The following is a 20,782-nucleotide window of genomic DNA, read 5'->3' as shown; positions in this document are numbered from 1 at the left end:
AGTTGGTGATAAATACCACATATAGCTTGCTGTCGTAGATAAGTTAGTGAGAACAGCCCATGGTGGCACTCCAATTGGAAATGTGGTGTTTTTGAAATTCAAGCCTGAGGTCTCCCTAGTGATCACACGAACAAAATAAACAAAAATAAGGGGTTCTGGATATTGTGGTCACATATATAAAACAAAGGATTTATGCTCACCCATAAATACCACCAATAACGCATACCAGCATAATGTATACCACTAAATGTATCAGTGTGCTGAAATAATGTATGTATACTATAGTACTATATACCAAATCTAATCTGAATGCAAAGAGTGATTATTACTGAATTATTTTCATTTTGACGGTAAGAAAATGCCACTAGGCCCCACATCTATACAAAATACCCTACAGGCCTCTTCTCTTTGAAGATTCAATGCTAGGGATATTTTACCACTTTTCACAATTCGCAATTCCTGTCATGTGCCGGTTTAACCTCTACACGTTGGTTTGTTCTTTTCTTTGTTATGTGAGAGGTTGGATTTTTGTTTGTCAGTTTTGTTAAATCAAAGCCCATGGACAAACACTTTGAAGATGCTGCCAGAAGCATATGTGTTTTAGAGATGTTATACAGTGGCACAGTCTAACCACATTTAATATAAGTCTGTCTCCTTTATCAATTATTCTGTCTAATCTTAACCATCGTGAATGATCTTTCCAAGATTCATTTTTTTTTTAGGTTTCTTCTTCGTTCAGGTAGAGTCTCTCTCCAATTTAGGGGCTAATGTTATCACCTGCCTTCTCTGATGCTCATGTTTCCTGATTTTATGGTGATCTTTAGTTTTATATATTTGGGCCTCTTTCCTCAGGGAGTGCCCATGATCAGAAAAATTATATGATGGCAGTCTGTCCTGATTTTCCGAGCTCTATATTGGGAACACATTTTCAATTTTTGGTCCATCTTTTTGTAGGAATTTATTGACTAACTTTTTTTCCATTTTTCTGAAAGTGTCCTAAATGGGGAGATACCGTGAAGGTCAAGCTGGTTACAGCCCTCCTACGGCTGCCAATGATTTTTATGAGGCAACTGGTGAGGTCAAGGATCACTCAGAGTGTCTGTTTTTACCTCCCCATCTTTTGGAGGGGGATGTCCTTTTCATCCTCTTCTATTTAATATGTAGATAGATCCATACTGTTGTTAATCTACTTCTGTTTTATTAAGGTTGAATCTTTGTTTCTTGTTACAGAGTCTTTCTTTCTTTGAGTAATCTTGGACACATAATGCTTGTTGTTTAAGGGCCATCTTTTACCTCTTTGTCCGGAAGTCGAATACTTCTAATACACTTTCTGGTATTGTTTCTGTGCCTCTGTTGAGGGGATGGGGTAATCTTTGGTGTAAGAGATTTTTTTTTGTTGATCATAGAGAAGGTAGATTCGATCTTGCCTCCATCCGAGTTACTAAAAGGCATTTGTGGCAAAGTAGTTTATTTGCAATTCGATTTGAAAAAAAATGTAGAAACTCTAGGAGTACGACGGCCAACAGAACAATCTTTGATTGTACTAGTTAATGCTATACCAACAAAAGACAAACCAATTTGGCAACAGCCAGTCATCTTAAACAAAGTTAGTCAAGCCTTACATTATCTTAAAGAAAACAATGAATAATGCAGAGGCATAAACATAGAGGGGAATCTTAAGAGAAACCACCCAAATAAATGAAAACTCATCACAAACTAGCCAATTTGAACGTGTGGATCCTGTTACTGCAGCCAACATTTTAGACCAGTATAAAATTCATCCAATACATTCCAAATGCACCATAGAATATGCATTAGAAACATATCAAATGTGTCAAGTCAAAGGATCCCAAATGAGCATATGGGAGAAAAGTGTAGAAGAATATTTGTTTCCTCTATTCTTTCCTACAGGAAAAGGAGGAAGATATAATGAAAGATCCACACAAATTAGTGCACTAGAATATTGATCTTTACAAATGTATTCTGAAGACCTAAGATTCAGACAAATGTTAGAATACATTTTCCACCTCTTGTTTTGACAACGAACTAGCAACTCTATGTTATGAAGTAGCACAAACATTAAAAACAGGCTCTCATATCTTTAACGTGTCAGCTAATGGGAGGATAGCTCAGCAGAAATTTGCTCACCCTGGAAGCGGACGACACAGAGCAACACAGGTTCGATCCCCGGATCCGTGCTTAGAAACCCCTGGGTATTAAGTGTGTTATAAATAACCTATTATATTATGCACAATTGCTTCAAAAGATAAAAGACAAAGATGAAGTTTTGCAGTCAAGTATCAAAAATCTCTTGGCAAACATGCGTGGTACAAAGGAATTCTCGTTCTGACATCACTCTGATGTACCATGTATGCTAAGAAACCGACGCCCACCCACATGGTTTGTGACTGTAAATTGTGTAGAATATGAATGGGATGGCTTACATGACTCATTACACACTGCAAAGCAAAATAAAGAGGGAATAGACATAAAAACACCAGGAGAACTATGTTCTCTTGAGCCTGACAAAGTTTCAAGACACTTTCTCCATTGCTTCATTACCATGCTGTTCCTCATCTTCAATAAAACAACCCCTTCACTCAGAGAAGTAGAACACTTCTTTTGGAGAACCAAATATCAATCCAAAGGAGCACCACACATCCACATGCTTTTGTGGATTAAAGATGTTCCCACATTTGGCCATGACAGTGACACCACTTGTTTACAGTCTATTGAAAAATGCATTACCTGGACATGTCTTCCTAAACCACACATAGACTTATGTACTCAAATCTGTTCCAAAAATATAACTGTGGCAAATACTGCTGACGTAGACATAAAAAAACGTAAATGCTCTACCATATGTTGTTTTGGCTTCCCTAGACCAGTTTGCGCAAAATGACAAGTAAATAGCTTGATGTCTTCTGTTAGACACAGTGTAAAAGGCAAATCCACCATAAGCACATACAACATTAAAGGGGGCGGAACATCCAAGTACATCAATGATTACAATGCATATCCATAATTAAGTAACTATCCACACCCAGTATCACTTACTCTCAGCATATTACTGTAGTCATAATTACTAAGGACAACGTATTATACTTTTCACCAGCATCTATAATTCTACATTACAGCCTTATGAAATATTCAAGAACGCATCTACATTCACTATCAAGATTCTTCTGTAGCCAAAATCACTAAGGACAACATAGTGTAACCATATGCAGTGTCCACAATACCGGTAGGATTATAAATATGATATACTCTTCAATAATGTCCTTCTACGATATTATAAATACTGTGTCATCCGCTAGAATAACTATAATTACTATGCACATATTACTATGACTGTGGCCAGCGTGCAGATTCTTGGGGGCACAGGTCCAGAACAATAGAATTGAACCATATCATAAATACGCACAATACACCTTCAAATAATATGACTCACTCAGTACCCCTCCCAAGCCCGCAGACAAATGTCTGTATCCGATGCTCCAAATATGGCAGTGAACAGTAAAATTGACCGCAGACTCAGTGGCACCTGCACTGCCCTTTTCACCTATAAAAACGGCTCCATCTTAAAAGTTCTGCACTCCACCACCCTTCACAATCAATCTTTCAGCCACAAAATGTAGATTTTTGGCCTTTTCTTTTGGAGACTTTTCTTACTGGGCTGTCATCAGAAACAGGCCGTGGTCTGCAGATTCAAAATGGGGATCGTTTCAAAAAGTGTGATTCAACTCATGTTTTTCCAACAACCAATCAGCATGTCCATTTGATGTCTGTGAATAACACACGGCTCGCTAATTTTTAAATTCTAACCTGGAGAGAGTGAGACCTATTTCCCACTCTCTCATGTATTTTTATGTGATTTGGACTCTGTGGCCCTCATTACAACCCCAGAGCTAAACCATGGCGCTATTAGCACCATGGTTGGTGCCGGTGTTGTAACGAGTCCACCATGGTGGAATGGGGAAATACCGCCCCATTCCAAGGTTGGCGGGCGGTAATTCCCCATGCCGCCATGGCCCTTCCCCATTCCCATTTTTGCCCCATAGGGCTCAATGTGACTGGGGAAGGCGCTAATTACAGCACCGTAAATTACGGTGCCGTAATTAGCTCCTAGGTCCCTATGCGGGTTGGTTTTTTAACGCCTGCTAAAAGCAGGCGTTAAAGTGCCACCCGCAAAGGGACCTCGTAATCAGGCGTTAAGGGTTTAACGGCGCTGACACCTTTTACTGCGCCGTTAACCCCTTAACGCCTGGGTTGTAACGAGGGCCAGTGTTTCTTTTGACTTTGGAGTCTGGCAAACTCCATAGGCATCATCTTTTACATTGTGTCACACAGCACCTTCAGTGCAGTGACACGGGGTAGTCTCTTAGATTTTCCAAAGGTTTAAATACCTTCTCTTGGTGAAACTACTGTTTCCAAGAGGAGAAAGGTGAAATTGACTTTACTAACATTTTGGAAAACTTTCTAGACCCAGCACACACTATCTTACTATAGGGTGCTGGAGGGGTTGCTTAGTATCCCCTTTGTCTAGTTTCTCATGTAACATTTTTATGTCACCCTTTCTACAATTAATGGCTGGTGGCAGTGGTTTACATTTTCGTACCATTGTGTGTTTTTAACGCTGGCTGCAATTTTGTCTAAATGGCACAGTCTTCTTTTTTTGCCATTTCTTGTTGGAAATGTCCTTCTTGAGATTTACCCTATGTGCTAAACCAGGTTTGGTCCCTTTTTTGTTTTGTCTTGGCAGGATTCACTGGTGTCCTAAAATTCCCTGTGCTTAATCCCTTTGGTTACAGGACTGTACCCCAAGGTGATTGGCTGGCTGTCCTTGGAGGACAGCCACCCTGCTGTGTGAGTGACAACTAGGCTGCGAATGAATGGGAGAAACATGCATAAAAGGTGAGTCTTTTTGCCTGGAAGGCAGAGTCGACCACTGGATGAAGGAATCTGAAGAAGAACTTGGCAGAGATGCTTGCTGCAACTCTTGACCGTTGGTTCACCTGGTGAAGCCCTGCTGCATTGCTGAAGCTCTACATTTGCCTCGAATAGAAAAAACGTGCAAAGGACGACTTCTCCCCTTGCGTTGGTGGGACCAATGAACCCCAAATCGACATTCTCTCAGAGCTGTTTTTTCATTGCTGCTGCAGGAACCGATTGCCAGGGAGAGGAACACCAGATCGAGTGCATCATTTTTAAGTTGGACCCAAGCTCCAGGAAGATCCTCCCGACTCCCATGAAGCAGGAATCACCAAGCCTGAGCCACCTCAACAGAGTCCTGGACCCCAGATGTGAGGAAAGTCCATTCAGGTATCCGAGAACTGCAGTGGTGCTGTTCGAGAGAGACGCGAGGAGCTGAAACCGTGAAGTGCTGCTGATCTGAAGTTTGCCCATTGCTGTCGCCAACCTTCCATTCATAGTGCAGGAGTCCCCCTACGTCCTCCCTCTTTTCCCCATGACTGAGGCCCAGGAACACAGGATCTACAGACCTACACAGGAACAGAATCCAGAAGAATCCAATCTTTCTCTAAACCAAAGGTACCGTAAAACTAAGGGGACTAACCTCTTGTGGTGTAAAAGCTAGCTCTCAGTTTAGACTAGTCTTGGTTGCCCTTGCAAAGTTGCTTGCAGCTTTGCCACTTACAAGCCTCCCAGCTAGTGGCCCTACATTGATTTCATTTTCTGCAAAGATTTCAAAACATTGTGCAAGACTTTTTACCTACCTGCAAGAAGTGCTTCAGTTCACCTAGACTGTGCTCAACTAGCATTATCTGTCCTGGCTCCCTGGAAGACTTTCTTGCCTCTGATTTTGTGCTTTGCCTTTTCTCCAGGAAAGGGTTAAATTACTTTGCATTGGATGGTTCAAAAAGTACTTACCTGCTTAAGAATATTTGTTAACCATTGTTTTCTCCCTCTAAAACGTTTCCCTTGACATCCCACTCAGTATTGCTCTAAATGTGCCAGTGATAAACCAATGTCCACAGTGCCCTAGGTATTTAAGTCACCTGAAGGTGTAGGAAGTGTCTGTGTGCCATCCCCAATGGGTATCAACTAATTTATTGAAACTGAGAGTGTGTATTTATTGACATATATTGGGTATTATATGATTGCGCCCCCTTCTAAAGAAGGCTTATTCAACTGACTGTTAAATAAATTAATAATTTTTTAATCAAGAGTACTGCATACAACCTTGCCTGACAACGCTGAACCAGTAAATGTGTCTGCAGACCAGACGCAGATACCACAAATCTTTTTGACCACATTTTGGGACATTTTATGAAAAACTACTGGACAGCTTTACATCAAATTTTGAGACCAAGCCACCACTCCTCGTGATAGTGTGGTGCAAATCCGTCCAGCATTTTCAGCTGTAGGCATGAGCAAAAAACCATTCCACTATGTCTATGAGGATTTCAAAAGTTTGTGACTCCCTCTATACATTTTATCAACCACATCAAACTTTGGAAAATCATTCTGAAGTGGCCATAGCCGTTTACTGCAAAGTTTGATGAGGATTTGTCGAACAGCACCAAAGTTATAAGCTAGCCAAAAACTGCTCTTCCTATGAGTTGAGCAACTTAACCATAACTAAAAGCTGCTACCACATGTTGTGTAATGGGATTCCTTTTCTTGGCTATACTTTCATCTGTATTGTGTTAGACACTTAATCTAATATATTTTATAATCAGCGATGTTCATCATGCAACATGCACAGCAGCCGCATATATCTTATTTATTTATTTATATGTATATAGCGCGCAAGCAGCCCAGGGGCATTTAGGCGCTGTTACTTGCAATAACTTAGTTGCAGGGTACAGGCAAGATAGCGATTGTTGACACATTATGAATACTACAAAACATCATACTGTTGTTACAGATATTGCATTTGGTCATATATTACAACTTATATGATAAGTATTCATGCTGATGTGACGGGCCTTATGTGAAGAGGGTAGTTTTCAGAGTTTTGCGGAAGGTGGTGAGGGAGGCCTCACCTCGGATAGTGGGAGGTAAGGCATTCCAGTGAGTGGGCGCGAGATAAGGGAAGCTGGATCCGCCCGCTCTGACTCTTTTTACTAGTGGCACAGAGAGCATGTTGGTGTACGGTGATCTGGTTGGCCTGGTAGTGGAGACGGGGTGGATCCTTTGTGAGAGGTAGGCAGGAGCAGTGAGGTGAATGCACTTGTGTGTCAGTGTCAGGGCTTTGAATACGATCCTTTCCTTTATTGGGAGCCAATGGGCTAGTTTTCTGGCCTCTGAAATGTGTTCTTTTTTAGCAATGTCTTGGGCTGCCCGGAGAGCATTGTTTTGCATGACTTGTAGTCTCTCTAAGTTTTATCTGTATTCCTACACATATTAAAAGAGGCACCATGCCAAAGAGACCCAGCAGTAAATCTCTTGTCTTCTTGGCTATACAGTCGGTCCTTCTTACACTTGACCTAAACCTGGAGAGAGATTGTTGATTCACAAAGAAGTTAATGTGCATGTTTGGGAAAAAAGTGCTGCATATCAACTAAAACATTCATTTTTCTAGGCCATTATATACATTAATGATATACAATTGGAATGCGATAGCACTTTTTTAGCCACTTTTTATGAAATCACTCTGACAGTTTCATATTCCAGTGAAAACTCGTTTTCTTAACCGTAGTTTCCATAAAGAAGTATTTTCATCATTTGACTGTTCATGCTCCAGAATCCAGTCTGAAATGTCAGAGATTTGTTCCAGGCCTGTGACTCCCTCCCTCTGGAGGAATCTAGTTAAATTGTGAGCATCCTCATATTTCAGGAAGTTGAAAAGCCTGACCAAGCTGAGCAATGTTTTGCCTTTTGAAAGGTCCCAAAGGGAGGAATCAAACGCCAGTCAAAGGTCATTGTGTATATCCTGTGAGTAGCCAACATATTCTTCAGACAATTAAAGAATGCAATCAGTAATCAAAACGAACTAGAACTTCAAAGGACTGTTGTTTGATATTCAGAAGGAAAGATAGACAAATCAATAGAGGGATTTATATTCCTCTATCTTTAAACATTGTACTTTTAAATCAGGAGAACATCGATACTGTATTTTCTGTAGACTTTCATGATATGCACGAACTCTCCTTCAATGTTTCTGCTGCCTTCATTTCACATGGTGCATTTCCATATATTTACGTTGGTGGTCAAACATCTGTACCATTTATGTCCCCTGATTTGCAGATGTCAACACAATCAATTAGCCCTTTTTAATTTCAAATAGTTTGTCTTGCCAGATTCCGCCTCCTTCTAAGCACTGTAATAATGATTAGTGATCTATTTGATCCAATTTAATGTCACTCAACCTATTAGCCTTGGATAGATGAAGAACAGCGTCATTCCTGCAGGTATTTAAACCAGCGCCATTCAGAATAAAGGTTTTTGGGGTGAGCACTTAACTGACCGAGCTATCTGGCAGCTTCCATGTCATTGTGTTACTTCGACATATATGCTGATTCTGCCTGACTATCCAACAATTCTCACTAACCTATTAATTTGATAGGCTGCATACAATTCAGTTCAGTTATGTAACTTTAAAATGCAATAATGGCGTTTTTAAAAACGCACAAGTATCTGTTTTCATTCAGTGGGACCCTGTTGGGGGTGGAAGGCCCCAAATAACGGACAGGACACCAACGGAGTAAATCACAACCTCTTTATTCCTTTACAATATTGGAAGTGCCTCTCAGGCATTCCTCCTCCCCTTTCCACATCACATCCGTCTGTGACGTACATCTCACAAATGAGATGTCTTAAAGAGCACTCACTCGTGACAACACCCCCGGACAAATGTCCTTTCAAGTCCCTTTTGCGAAACTCGCTCCACATAACATAACTTGGCCATGTGCCAACACATTTAACACTCCTCCACTAACCTGGGAGGTCTCCTCACATTTCTCTGAGGTCTGCCTCGCGGCTCTGAGTCAAAACCGCCGCCAGTGTCTTCATCGGGATACACTTGGCACTGGACCTGCGGTCCGAGGGGACCCCATCCTTCATCTTGACTGTCTCTTTGTGTTGGGTCGTCTTCCTCTTGCGGTGATCTCTCCTCTGTCCCTTGCACGACATGCTTAAACCTTGAGCTGTTGTGGGTCACTTCCTGCTCTCCATTAGTCGCGGTGATCATTGTTCCTTTGATTGCCACTACTTGGAGTGGTTCAGGTGCAAACTGCGAGTCAGTTTTTTTTTGTTATGAGTCCCACACTTCGTCTCCAATCTGGAATTCCTTGGAACATGCTCTCCTTCTTCTGTCAGTCTGTTCACAGGCTTTCTCCTTGACCGCTTCATCTCTTCTGATGACTTCATGGTCTACTCTGGGCTTCCTTGCTGGGTTGTTGATGACTCTGGTTCTCACTTGATACTTCATCATGAGCTCTGCTGGAGTTCTATTAGTGGCTTCATAAGGCCTGTTGCGATAGTCACGCAACATTCTACATAGTGCTTGATGGGGGTCAGTTCCTTCCAGGCGTGCTCTTTGCATGGTCTTCTTAATAGACGCCATGAATATTTCCGCCATTCCGTTGGCTTGCAGCCATCTTGGTGTTACTCTTTGGTGACAGAATCCCATGTGCTTTGTGAACACTCCGAATTCATGACCACTGAACGGGGCTCTGTTGTCTGATTTAAGAGTCTCTGGTATTCCCCATTCACTGAAGACTTCATCGAATGTTGCTGCGACATGAGCAAATGCTGTTGACTTGACACGTTTTACAATGGGGAACCGCTGTGCAGTTCTTTACCCACCGGTCAACCATATCGTCCATGAAGGGGAACCACACGTTGTTTTCCGCTCCTCGATGTCTTCATGCGCCGTCTTGATGACTTCCGCTCGCTGCGTGGTAGGGATGACTATCTTACATCCTCGTAGCAAAATGGACTTGTCCTGGACTACCAGCTCTACATGTATTCTCGCCAAACGCTCCATCTCATCTCGACATGCTCCTGGGTGGCTCTGGACTGCTCTGCAAAAATCTTTCCATTTGTCATTTTCTGTCAAGCTGATCGCTAGCGCCATCGTCGGATCTGCAGCTGACGCAGTAGCAATAGTTTCAATGGATATGGCAGGAGGTAGTGCATTGGCAGTGACATAACTTATGTATTCCGCATCGCCCTGTCTTGGGGTGTGGTTGCCCGCTGGGTGTCTGGAGAGATAATCTGCAGGGTTGTGCTCACCCCCTGGTCAATGAATTATGTCAAAATCATACTCTTGTAGACGGATGCCCCATTTTTCAATCCTGGGGGGCATTTTCGTGCGAGGATTACCAAACAGCGATAACAAGGCTTGATGGTCTGTAATTAGTGTGAATTGTTTCCCAATGATGAAATTATGGAAATGTTCACACGCCCAGACGGCTGCCAGGCTTTCTTTTTCCGCCTGGGAATATGCAGATTCAGGCGGAGCCAGAGCTCTGCTGGCGTATGCCACAATGTGTCCCGGGTGGGTGTCTTGTCCAGTGGTTTGTGCCAAAATTGCACCTAGACCTACCGGACTCGCGTCCACCACTATCTCAGTATGCCATTCAGGGTCGAAGGTTGCCAGCTTCCTTGCCTCCGTCAGAGAGTGTTTGATGGTATCAAATGCCACCTGACATTCCTCTGACCATATGAACAGAGTGTCTTTTTGGAGCAAACGTCTGAGGGGTTCAGTGATGGAAGCAAAATGTTGGATGTATCGAGCACAGTATCCCGCCATCCCTAGAAATGACCTAACGTCGGCAATCTGGGAAGGCTTGTCGAGGTGAAAAATAGTAGCCACTTTGTCTGGGTCCGGAGTCATGCCATCTGCTGAGAAGATGTGGCCAAAGAACTTCAGCCTTGTTTTGCTGAACCGATACTTATCTATATTGAGGGTCAGTCCCGCATCCTGTACTGCTCGGCATGCTGTGCGGAGTGCTTCGTCGTGTTCATTGCGAGACTTCCCAAAGACCAAAATGTCGTCACTGTAATTAAGAGTTCCTTTTATGGGACGTATGACCTGACGAATAGTTTCGTGAAAAATTTCGGCCGCCAAGGAGATACCGAAATTTAGCCTCTTGTAGCGGAATAGTCCGTCATGCGATACAAATGTGGTGATTGGCCGTGACTCGGGGTGAAGTACCAACTGATGGTATCCCTGATTTAAGTCCAATTTGGAGAAAAGGACAGCTTTGTTTAGTTGGACTACTATGTCTTCAATCTTGGGTCCAGGGTGTCGCTCCCGTTGTATGGCGGTGTTGGCTACCCGCATGTCCACACATATTCTCAGACGGCCGCCTTCTTTTGGGACAATTACAAGAGGGGACACCCACGGCGTCGGCCCTGTGGCAGGCTTAATGATGTCATCTCTGAGGAGTTGGTTTAGTTCTTTGGACACTGCTTCCTGCAGGTGAAATCCTACCCTGCGTGGGTGTTGTTGGACTGGTTGAACTGTCGAGTCTATGTGTAACTTTATTGGTGGGCCCTTCAACTTTCCTAGACCTTGACACAGTTGCGGAAATTCTCGGACTATGGCATCCTTGGAGATGGTAGGGTTGTCGCGGGATATCAGGGCGCAAATCCGACCTTGCTGTGTGACTTGACTATCCAACGACCTGACTACATCCCCCTCTCGAACCAGAATGTTAATTAATCCTAGACAGAATGCCGTTTTGTAACTTAGCAGGCATCAACCCTTAATGGGGCTTCTGATGACATGGATCACGGTATCGGTGGTCTTATTAGCGAATGTTAGTCTTCTTTTGAATGACCCGACGCACTGCAGCGGAGTGTCTGCCCCCCATTGATAGATTTTGGACATTGACAGGTTTAGCGTTGGTTTATGGCAGAGTGTTAGGAATTCTTTTTCACCCATGACATTTACTGTCGCCCCAGAGTCAATCAGAAAACAGAATTGTTTGTCGCAAATGTCAATGGCTATTCTGGGTGCTTCCTGGGCTTCCTGTTTGTCCATTATGAGATTGACAAACTCATCATGCGCATGTGGGTCATATGCAGTGTCATAGTCATGTTCTCTCTGCACCTCAACTAGCGACTCGCGGCGTGGTACTGGCGGTCCATCATATTCATCAATAATGTGTGCAATTTGTTCCTGTGGCACGTATTCTTGGCTGTCATCTTCCGGGTACACTTCCTCTACCACGCGCACATATCTCCTTGGGCTCTGTTGGTAGAACCGTGACTGTTGAGGCGGGCTTGTGTAGAATCTTTGAATGGGCCTGACTTGCGAGCAGGTCGTTCCATGTGGAGTGGGAAACGGCTTACCTTCCCTGCATACAGATTGGAAATGGCCTTCCCTGCCGCAGTTGCCACACTTTTGAGAGAGAGCTGGACAGAATCCTGCGTGCGGAAACGCCATCCCACACCTGTAGCATTGTCTCTGCATACGTGGGGTCGACATGTTGCTTGGACTGGCATTTTTATTTCCAGCATGAATTGCAGCTATCACGTCACTTTTGTCGTGTTTCCCCGCGACGTTGCTGGCTATGTGTGTGGCTTGTTTTTCCACCCTTTCGAGTATACGTACCATTTCACTTCTTCTATGGTGACTGGTTTCTTTAGGAGTTGCTTCTGTAGTGTCGCCGACACACAGCCCTCAATTACCCTGATTCGAAGTGCTTCATCAAGCGAAAACGCGTCAAATTGGCAATGTGCACCTTTGACGCGGAGCCTCGTGAGGAATTCGTCCACGGTTTCATCATTGTGCTGTGAGCATTGGTTAAAAACATATCGTTCATAGTCTCTGTTGGGGGCGATGACAAGGCGTCTGTTCAGGGCCGCGATGAGGGCATCAAAATCAGCCATTTCTGTTGGTGGAATGGTTTTGATCAGTGTTTTTATCTCTCCCCCTGCCGTGTTTATGAACATGCTGTGTAGACGAGGGGAGTTCTCTTCCCTGGCGGCATCAATGAAGTTATTGAAGTCTTCTAACCATTCCACCCATCGTCACTCCTTTCTCCGCTTGAGGCGTCATGGAGAACGGGGGTGGCATGCGCCATGCAGTGGCGGTGGATCGTGTGACAGCTGGTGCAGGCGGCGGCTGCGAGCTGGATGTTGTAGTCATGGTGGAGTGTAAGATGTGGCCGCGGCGGCGAGTGGGGTGTTGAAAATCGTCCTGCAGGCAGGTGTGCTCCAAATCACAGTGGTACTGGGACAAAGAAGAAGGCCACCGCAGTATGAGGAGTAGTAACGTGAGGAACAAAAGATTTTTTTTTTTTTCTCTACAATGTCGGTCAGGCCCCTGATAGTGCGTGGGTGCCTTGTGGTAGCACTCACACCCCGAAGGATGGCAGCAGGCGCCGTGTGTAGTGGATCCTTCGTTACACGGCAGCCACGCCCGTGTCTTCCAGAGGTTCAGGAGGAGTGGGCACAACAGGATCGCATGTGCCCTGAAGGAAACCCAGGCGGGCTGCAGGCGTAGGAGTGGGGCACCGCGGGATCGCGTGTGAAGGAGGAGGAAAGGATGGAAAGGGAGGCATGTCCCCAGTTGCGCTCCCTTCGTAGTAGCAGGGATCCGCTCGTCGGTGGGATCACCGGCGTGGTTACGTGGACGCACACGGGGGGGATCCCCGGTGTGGCGAGAAAAAGGACCGCTGGTGGAAATGGAGAGTCCTTGTCGCCAAATGTTGGGGGTGGAAGGCCCCAAATAATGGACAGGACACCAACGTAAATCACAACCTCTTTCTTCCTTTACAATATTGGAAGTGCCTCTCAGGCATTCCTCCTCCCCTTTCCACATCACATCCGCCTGTGACGTACATCTCACAAATGAGATGTCTTAAAGAGCACTCACTCGTGACAGACCCTATATGATTTACCTATTTCAGTCACAAAATGACTCCAGTACGTTTTCCAAGTGGTGGGACTATACAGCCTCCTTTCATTGCAAGACATTTCCATCGATTTGTCCATACAACAGGGGCAAGAAAAATGTGTTCGTAGAAAGATGTTTGCAACAGGTTAAAGCTTGTCCTAATGCTATTACCTAGCAGAAATTAGCTATATGGTTCTTGCACTAGGGGCATTTTTGCTGCATTGCTTATTCTGCGCAGAACTGCACTTCTGCTGGTGGAAGGTTTCTGTAATATCGTCTCAGGAATACAGTGCATGCTTACTGAAGTATAAAGGACCGACCCACAGCCCTTTTTGGGTGGTACTTTTAGCATTACTTGCGCTGTGGCTTTTATCACGGGTGTTGTGTCCTTTAAAGTGGCCTGAGTGTCCCGGGCTTTGTTTTTAACCCATGCAGGCGGTCTCTATCGGATCTTTTGGTGCGGTTGTCAGCGTTTTTCCAGGCCATTCTGTCAAATGATTTCTAGACTTTTCCTCGTCCATCTTTAGAAGCTGATGATAAGAATAACATGTGGCAAAAAATAAGAGGGGGAAAGGAAATTACAGCAACGCCACTGCCACATTGCTATGATATGATTTGGATTTGGTGTTTATAACGCCCCTTTACACAAGTGTTTCTAGGCGCCACAAGACAAAGAGGGGAGACAGAGTGATGACAAGACAAACAATCTTACTAGGCCGTATGACATTCAGATCGTGCAAGTGCTATGCTGAGAAATGAGGACTTTGGCAGGAAATGTGGCAGAGAAACCCGTATCCTATTCCTGGAGGTCTTTCCACAACTTTATCAGCAAAAAAGGAGGGATTATCGTATGAGGAATTACCTCCCATGATAATGTAATACAAATGGAAGTTCAGAGCGGTATGATGGAACACACTTATCAGCTCTGAGTGTAGCACTGTAAAAAGGGAGGGGGCCCTTTTTGAAATATGTGAAACTAAAGGCTTAATAAAACAAATCCATTAATGCGATCCGAGACCGGTGATAGAGAAGTAAACAATGGTTATTATTTTAAGAGCTCCCAGGTTCTGCCAGTGAAGAATTAATGCATAACCATTTTAGAATTTAAAATCATTCATGAAATGTGATTTTCTAATGGAGTTGGCAAGAAACACAGCAGTTTCAAATCACCCCATAGAATGGTTTCCCTGGGAAAAGGGTTAGAGTGTCGCCAATATGCAACATTTGTGCAGCAGTATCTCTGTGGTTCAAAGCTCTGATGGTGACATGGTGTGTAGCCATTCTCATGAAATTCAGGATGAGGTGACCAGGGCAGATTATTAAAGTTATGCTGGTTGCCTCAAATGTTTCAATAACATAGTTCTGTGCTGTGGGAATTGGGGGTTGATAGTGACATCACAGGGAATACATGAGAGTGGTGTGGGAAGGTCTGCAAACCCAATCATTGCTTGCAATGTATGTTTTTCTAAATGGGTTCAAAGTGTAAGGTCCAATCAAACTTGTGTGGGGAGATTTTTTCATGTCGCACGAAGTAGGGGTGTCACTTTGATGGTGCCTTTTTATTCAGTTCTGTGCCACTATCTGTTTGAATTTGCTGTCCCAGCTGTGTCTGGGGCCCTGAATACATTTGTGCTACCTCTTGCACTGGCCTACACTCCTTTTTCTACTACTTTTGTAATTTTTTGGTGAGTTCTACGAGGTGACCCCCATACATTTTGGTAGGCCCCAGTGAGATATCTCTGCCATTTGACCGAGGCATGAGAATTCCAGCCATGCAGCCGGAGGACTGCGTGACAGCGTCCTTTGACCAGTACAAATATCTCAAGCCAAAAGAGGTCCATGGATGTCACTTCCCAAAGGTCTGCCTGGTCTGGAGCTGCCTTCACTTCCACCGAAAGTCTTTAAAGGGAGACTCTAACTTTGAAAGAAGTGAAGAATCTCCGAAAAGAATACATGAGTGTACCCATGCATGAAAGCACTAGGGGCGGGAGAGTCTCTTTTTATGGTGTTTAGGACGCACCATCATTAGTGGTAGTGGTGAAGATGGCAATTGACCGTAGTAGCAAATTGTCTTTTTGGAAAAAAAAGACGAAAACCGTATATCTTGGGCCCTCAGCAAACTTACTGGTAGAAAAAGTAATAAAAGGTATAATCCAATTTTTGTGGTTTATCCATAATTTTATGTTTATTTTCAGAGTAATAAATCAATGTCCTCAAATCAATGCCCTCTACACGTGTTTCACTGTCTTTAGTTTTCAGACAGATCTTCAGGAGGGAGTGGCAATTCTATTATTCTGACTCATATAACATATCTAAGCCTTTTCTGGCGCATTTGGTATTAAAAGAAAAATAAATATTTTATTTCCGTTTTTTCTCTCTCTGGCCCAATAATATTTATATATGGTTTGGATTTGCTTAAGAGAACGTTTTTCCTTTTTGTTGTCCCAATTTTTGGTAAGGCTTCTATGCCCTTTGTTGCTCAGACTTTCACTGTTTGTAGAAGTCTATCCTCGTGGATGCGTAATCATACGGCCTGATAACCGTCATGCCGTTCTACTTCCTTTCACTCATATGGCTAATTGACCGTAGTAGTATTAGATATTAGGTCTGCCATTCCGATAGGGGGCAGGTAGACAGTGGCACATCTGTGCTAGAGCAGAGGGTTGTGCATAAGTGGCGGACCTTGTTAGACAACAGTTGCACATAGTGCAGTCAGTTGGTATAGTTCTGTCATTTTATTGTCTTGGGAAATAATTTATTTGGGGTATTTGCATGCACATTTGCGTGAGTAGCAGCAGTTTTGTTTTAGCAACTTGGAGAGTGGTTGAATTTGTTTGTTTTATGTGGCTGTGGAAAGGATGGAAGAGCCAGAGCCAAACTGACTTATAAATAGCACAACGCCACATAGCACGAGTTGCTGGTATATGGCTTTTTTCTAACATACTAATATCAGGCTTTGTTGTTATGGTGGTGGGCCTGAGGAGAATATAACAAAACGGGCATCGAGAAGGCCAATGAGTGAAAGTATTGAGTGTGAGGTGTGAAAGGGCGGGGCCTGCAGCGAAACCCACAGCGAGTGAAACTAGGGCGATCGAGCAAAGTGGTAAGTATGTAAATTGAGTGAGTGGGACTGTTTGACAAGAGAGTGAGAGTTTAAGGGATTAAAATAATAAAGGAAAAGAAGTGAAGGAAAACAAAGAATATTTTAAATAGAATGGAATAAGGCAGAGACAATGTCATCCTGTTGGTTGGATGCTCCATTCAAACATATGTGTAAGAAGTTGCCCCAATACCAAGATAAAATAGCAAAGTACCATTTTGAGTGGGTGCACGACACAGTGGGCAAGTGTTATAAAGGGTGGCCCGAACGTTCGATAAAGATATTATAGAACATATGTACTCATACTATGCAGCCGCATGCAAAAGAGCAAAACTTAAAAAGTGGCAGGACATTCTGGGGCTTTGGAAATTATATGAAGAAAAAGAGAAAAAACTGAGAAAGGGATAGTGCACTGCCACCACCCTATACAATATATACAGTATTAAAACCTGCTGCACAGTATAGAAATGAGGAAGGAACACATAAAAAGATAGACGAGTGTGACTCAAGCCTTGTCGGCAAGGACTAGAAAGGGAAGAGAAAATATTTAAATTACGTTAAAAAGAGCGCACAGAAACCACTTGATAGTGTGTTCAAGGAGGCAGGAAACGCTATAGAAAGGGCAATAGAGGAGAAAGGAAAGGAGCACAAGAAGGGACCCAACAATCAGGGGTTTCACAGCAGGATGCATAAAGTTTAAAATAGACAAATGGGGACAGGACTCGGACCATAGTGGAACTGACACAGCAGACACAGGGCACACGATATCGGACTGGGAAGACAGCAGTGACAGCGATCATGGGAATTACGACATAGAGACACACAGTGTGACAGACAGGAGAAGGGAAAGGAGAATAGTTGAGAGAGAAGAGGAAGAAATAGAAGAATCACTGGGTGGACGGGGAAATAGGCTCCGGAGCAGGAAATCCAGAATAGCGGTAGCCAAGAGACCTCAACGTGGCAATAAGCGCAAGGGTGCACTCAAATGAACCCTTTTACAAAAAGCAAGGGGAAGAGTCCACTACATACCATGGCAGACAATGGACAGGGACAAGCAAGTGGATTTATGTTTTTGAGAGACAGCAGGAATCCCATTGGCCATAGGAGTTGTACAACGTTTGTTTGCAGTCTTTGTCGGGGAGAGAAGTAACAACATATGGCAGCAGACTGGATACTCTGGGGTAAAATTAGGCTCTAATATACACGATGGAGCACCCTTTAACAATTATCGAGCACATGTTTGGAAGGCTCTTAGGAAGCTATATCCCGACAAGTCAGACATGGGATCCATCTTGGCTCACAATATGAAGCATGAGGAGGATCTCGCAGAACACATACGTCCATAGAGGACTTGTGGACAAAGGAAAATAAATAGTAATGGGACAAAAAAATACCTTTGTTCAATCACATTTTAGTGAGGGAGCTCCCCGCAGATGTGTAGGTCTCCTTAGAATAGATAGTGGGAATTGAGGCAAAGGGGTGGCATAAGATACAGGCCACTATTGTACGCTATTGCAAAAGGAAGCTGGAGAAGGATAAGGAGACAGTTGATAATCCATCCAAAGCAGAAACAAATTGGTGCAGAAAAAACGGGCAAAATACACATGGTAGGAGCTCTACTCACAGGGCCAGTGGTCGTACCACAAGCTCAACAAGGGGAGCTTCCAGTGGCCACAGTAATGCAACCAGCAATGGGGAACGCTACAGATGCAGCAGCAACCCACATTCACAAACGTGCAGCAGCCAGGGGATATGCAGTGAGATGGAGGGAATGGGTACCCAGGACAGTATCAGACGGGGATTGGATACTACACACGTGGAAGAGGAATGGGATACAGGGGAATGACTCCATGTTTTGGAGTACAGTGCTTCGCATGTGGGAATTTTTGACATTTTGCAAGAACATGCCCACTCATTACACAGGCAGGACAGCCACAACAGACATACATGCATTAGAATCCTCAACAGGTGCAGGTTATGCCACAGCAACAGCAATTACAGATACAGCCCACACAGGCTCAGGGTATTACTACCCAGAGACAAGTAAAGGTACCAAATGGGGAAATGACAGGAACTCAAGGTACTGTGAGCATACTTTAGGCACCAGCGCCAACACCGATACCTGAAGGGGTAACAATATTGGGCCAGAATAACATACCCCAATGCACTGGAGCGACAATGGTTGGTGTAAACACCATTGTATCATCTGCAAACACTTTTCCCAATAGGGGTTCCCACAGGGAGTGGGAGTGTGTCCTGTTCTAGCAGTAACTAAAGACCCAGAGGAGGATCCAAAGGTATCAATTCAGCTAGAACAGAGGGAATTTTCCTTTCTTATAGATACTGTGGCAACCAAATCATGCATCAAGGAAGAAGGCTTTCCATTATCTAAAAAAGGTTTGGACACAAAAAGCTTTTCGGAACACATTTTGAAAGTACCCCTGACAAAATATTTACCCTTGATGATAGGGACACAGCATATTCTTGCACCTTTGCTCTATTCAAAGATCCTCCATCAATATTTTGGGGAGTGACCTACTCAGCAAGTTGAACACCACAGTTTCATTCTAGAAGAAGGGGGTGGTGTGCACCACACCTGGTATGTATCCAGCTCAGGTAGCAGTATTGATTCAGGAATATTATGCACACAGCACAATGAGAGGGGTACCCGCACACACAGAGGCGTTTGTGTACGGGTACATGTATTGATAGCATATGTGCCCAGGATTGTAGGGAAGGTATTCTGGCTGTCCAACACATTTTTGTTCAGGCCCCACTGTCCCTCAGTTAGCTCAGGCACACACATTCTACTGTAGTTGGAGGAAGTATTGGTACGAAAAGACATGAATATACTAGTGGTCACTGATGAGAAACAAATGGAGTGGCGCGCAATGTTATGTATTGACCCTGACATTAACAGGAGTAAGTTGCACAGAGTTGTTTGCAACAAAAGACAATGAGAAAGTAGAGGTAGTATTTGAACTGAGTCTAACTTGGCCAGTACGCATAACAGAAAGGGCAGTGCCCAAGATGACCCAGATAACGAAACAGAAAGCACAATATTTGCAGGAAGATTTAGCAGCTGTACCCAAGAATCTGTGGACAAAAGAACCCCATCATGTTAAAAGAGGGAGCATTGTTGCCACAAGTAAAGCAGTATCCATGTTCTCGAGAAGCAGATGAGGGTACAAACGAGAAACTGCATGCCCTATGGAAGCAAGGCATAACACAGGTGAGCTCATTAGCTTTCAACACAGTTATCTCTCTGATTAAGACAGCAAAGGGAGGGGCGTGGCATTTCATACAGGATTTACGCCCTCTGAATGACATTCTTGAGGCAGAGTAGATATTGGTTCTCAATCCTGCGACAATATTTTGCAGCGTTCCCGTAGAAGCTTACCAGTTCACAGTGGTTGACTTAAAGAACCCCTTTTTCTCCATTGCACTATGCCCAGACTTCAGGTATCTTACCACCTTTATGTATCACGGGACACAGTTTGAATATACTACAATGCCTCAGGGGTACTGCCAAGGCCTAGCATCTTCTATAGAGTGATACAAATGGATCTGTGCAGTTTGCAGGTTCCTAGCACAGTAATACGGTACATTGAGGATTTATTGATGTTCGGCACGACAGAAGAGGAGTATAGAGGGGACTCAGTGACACTTCTGACTTTATTATATTTAACTTGAGGGGGTCCTGTACTATTAGAAAGAAAAAGGGCAGGTCAATACTTATGTAATAAGAAGTTTGTTACTAATGGGTAGTTTCCAAGATGATTTTAGCTCTATTTCATCATCCTTACGTGATATATCAAGTAGCATAAATACCAGAGAGAGTACACAACTTGAGTCATGTGTAAAAG

Source organism: Ambystoma mexicanum, chromosome 6q, assembly GCF_040938575.1.
Source record: "Ambystoma mexicanum isolate Mex_15411 chromosome 6q, UKY_AmexF1_1, whole genome shotgun sequence".
In the NCBI taxonomy this organism is placed as follows: domain Eukaryota; kingdom Metazoa; phylum Chordata; class Amphibia; order Caudata; family Ambystomatidae; genus Ambystoma; species Ambystoma mexicanum.
This window is presented reverse-complemented; position numbering follows the sequence as displayed.